The sequence below is a fragment of the Lactuca virosa genome, chromosome 3 (assembly GCF_052849685.1).
Source record: "Lactuca virosa cultivar CGN04683 chromosome 3, Lactuca_virosa_CGN04683_v6, whole genome shotgun sequence".
In the NCBI taxonomy this organism is placed as follows: Eukaryota; Viridiplantae; Streptophyta; class Magnoliopsida; order Asterales; family Asteraceae; genus Lactuca; species Lactuca virosa.
In genome coordinates this window covers 249,016,011-249,019,652 of record NC_136428.1, presented here as the reverse complement: position 1 = coordinate 249,019,652, position 3,642 = coordinate 249,016,011, and positions in this window count along the sequence as shown.

Sequence of the window (3,642 nt, the reverse complement as noted above, 5' to 3'; positions counted from 1 at the left end):
ATCAGGAGTGGATGAGTTCGGAACGGTTGATTCAAAAGAACTGATGAGGGCAAGAGGACCTCCGGACAGTTCCCTTATGGTTTGAGCAACATTGGATTCATGTCCTTGAAGTTCATCAAAAAGTTGATAGAGCTTCAATTTTTTCAAGGAGCCATTGCTTTGGAGGCAAGATTTTACGTTTCCCCATCCTTTACCCAGACTGTTTATGAATTTGAGATTGTACTCCAAAGGAGTTCGGAAAATTCCATGAGCAGTCATGTTGTTGACAACGATTCGGTAACGGTTGGAGGCTGAGGCCACTGATTCACCAGGAGTGGTAGTGAAGGTGTCAAAGTCGTTGACAACAGAGGTGAGGCGCTTATCTTTCATATTTCCGAACCTTCAATTAGATCCTGAAGAGTATCGCAAATATCTTTGGCTGATTTGCACAATTTGATGTGCTCGAAGAGTGAGGGAGGAACTCCAAATACCATTTCTGAGAAAGTAACTTGATCAGAATGCAGCTTCTCGATATCATCTGTAGTTAGCGGAGCTGGGCGAGTTTCATCTTCTCGCATGAGCTGAGCAGCAACATCTCTTACAACTGTTCTTACAGGAACATGCGGCACTTCTTTGACGGATCTCCAGATTTCTTCACCTTTATCTTTAGCAAGTAAGAATCTTTCCATTCTAACTTTCCAGTGATCATATTCTTCCACAACTAGTAATGGGGCACGAGTAGGGCCACCCACACTATTTGCAATTTGCATTGAAATCATTTGCTGAGGATTAGAAGCAGCCATTGAAGTTAAGATATCTTCAAGCTAAAGTGGTATATAGAAGGACTTTTATCCTTGATACATAAATGATTGAAACACAAATGTGATTTCAAATCAACTATAATCTGATCTTTATGGATTCAAAGGAAAACCACTCAAGCTCTGATACCAATTGTGAGAACAAGATCGATGCGCAAGGACAAGGTTTGAAAACTGAAACCTTGAGTGAATGCTTAAGATCAATGTCTGCTTGCTAATAGATGTTCAAGTCAAGGCTGGAAAGACCAGTCAAGTCTTATATAAAATGTTCAACAAACAATCAAGCCATTAAAATGAAGAATAATAGTAAATGATCAAGGTAAAACTAATAAATGAAGAACAAGAAGAATGTTTTAAATATGCTTAGAGTAAATGCTAAAAAGTGAGTAAAAGATCCGTAGTTGACTTGTATTGAATGCTCCTATAAATAGGAGTGAATGTTACAGCGAATTAACCCACGTGTTTACATAGGACCGGACAAACAACATAAGTCTGACATTCTGATTGTCCAAATACAACTTTAGACGAAGTCCTATGAAAAGTTACATCAAATACAAGACAAAAGTAATAAATACACAAAAAACAAAATGACTTCATTCAGGACAGGTATTATTCCGGAGATGAAGGTTAGTTCCGGATCAACGTGCATTCCGGACGTGTGAATCAGCTCCGGAATGCCTTCATTCTTCTTTCCTTCTTAATTGGTCCGGACAACTCTTCATTTTGGAATTCACACACTTCAGAATAAGGAGTTAGGATTGCTAGAGGTTCACTTTCAGGTTCCTACAGTTAAGCTAATCACTTGATGATTATAGGCAGTTGAGAAGAGGCAGTGTGGGACATATCTGAATTCAGCTTACGAGTTCAGCATTCCAGAGGTGAGTCTTCTCACCATACCAATGGGTCTAAGGTACCAAGGCCGGCCCATTTCATACTAGTTGGTATAGTTGTTGTGTAGAGGTGTGTGGCATGATTTTGTTGTAATATGCGGTAGAGATAGCCTTCATGGCTATGGTAGAGATACCTATATAGCTAACGGTAGAGATATCCTTTATGGCTATTGGTAGATGTAGCTTTTACAGCTCACGGTAGAGATATCATATATGGCTAATGGTAGAGATAGCTTTGTAGCTAAGATGTTATGTGGTATGTGGTAGAGGTAGTCTTTATAGCCGTTATGATATGTGCTATGTGACTTGTGCTTGGGGTATGCTCTGGGGAACTCACTAAGCATTAGCTTACAGTTTGTGGATTTGTTTCAGGTACATCGGAGCCCAAGGGCAAGGGCAAAGCTTGATGGCGCGACGTGCACTATCTCGGGCATTTGTGGGACACTCTGATTTTTGGAATAAAATTTGTATTTGAATTATGTTTTGAAAACAATTATAACCGGATTTCTTGATATTGGAAATGTGTTTAATTATTCAAAAATGAAAATTTTCTTTGTAAAAATTGGGTCGTTACAAGTTGGTATTAGAGCCTTGGTTTGAGGGTTTCGGGCACACTCTCGGGTGTGTCAGGACTTAAACTAAGGAAATGGTAAAATTATTTTCAAAATAAAAGGTAAAAACTTTTAAGGAATGAAAAAGATGAGAGAGCAACGCGCGTGATCAGCCGAGCCAAGTAAGTAGTTCCCCAATATGTTAGCCATGTTATACTGATATTTGAGTTATGATAATCGTATGGAACTTGCTATGTGTATGCTTTTAAAATTATATACGGTTAGGAGCTTATAGCCTTAGAATGATTAATTTAGCCTTATTTCCTGTTCCTTGTCTAGTTGTGGTCCTAGGGTAGAATCTCTTATTCGAAAGTCTATTGATCATTTTCTGTGTATAATTTGCATGCATAAAGGCAACCTGTCATGATTGGTCTGTTTGATAAGGGTAAAGCAAATCTTAGGACAGCCTGGTATTTGGGTTATGCGGTGGGTTTTGGTATATGATTTATTGTGGGATGAATTGTAGTTGTCAGGTAGAGATTTGGGGAAAGGTACATGTAGGTATGGAAGGTAGTATTGGGCCCGCACTACTAAAAGCACAGGACCTGTACCCGAACTAGTGCTAGATCTGACAGCTTTAAGGAGGACCGATGTGGGAAGATCCCATATATAGATGTCCTAATTATTATGGTTTATGACATTCCAGTTCAGCATGGTGGTGACACTATTTGGGATAGGGGGATCAGGATCAGGATCCGGATCGGGCAGCAGTGCAGAGCCCGTTGATGAGAGGTTGCACGAGATCATTGCAGTCGAGGTTACGAAGGGTATCCTTGACGCTACCCCAGTGATCTTTGGGATGGTCAAGGAGGGTATTATGGAGATCATGGAGGAGCGGCTCAGGTGAAGGAGAGGCTCGTTTCGGCAGTTCAAGGCGTGCGGAGCGCCGAAGTTTCTTGGGGTCAAGGACCCCATCGTTAGCCGACGTTGGGTGGCGGATATTGAGAACGCCCAACGCACGAGTTCTTCCCCGAATGCGGCCATGGTGGGTTTTGCTTCGTGTATGTTGAGAAACAGAGCCCGAGATTGGTGGGGAGAGGTGACCAGCCAGGTGAGAGCGGATGGTGTGGCTGAGATGACGTGGGCCGAGTTTGTTCGGCGATTCGATGAGGAGTATGCACCACCTATTGAGGTGAAACGGCTTGTGCGGGAGTTTCATGACCTTCAGCAGACTACCGAGACTGTGGCGGAGATCACCGCCAAGTTTCGGGAACCAGCTTTGTTGATTCCGCAGTACGCTACCGATGAGGATATGCGGAGGACGAGATATCATTCCATACCAAGGGATGATATCCGAGAGTTTGTGAGCTGTACGGGGTGCAAAACCCTGAATGAGATCATAGA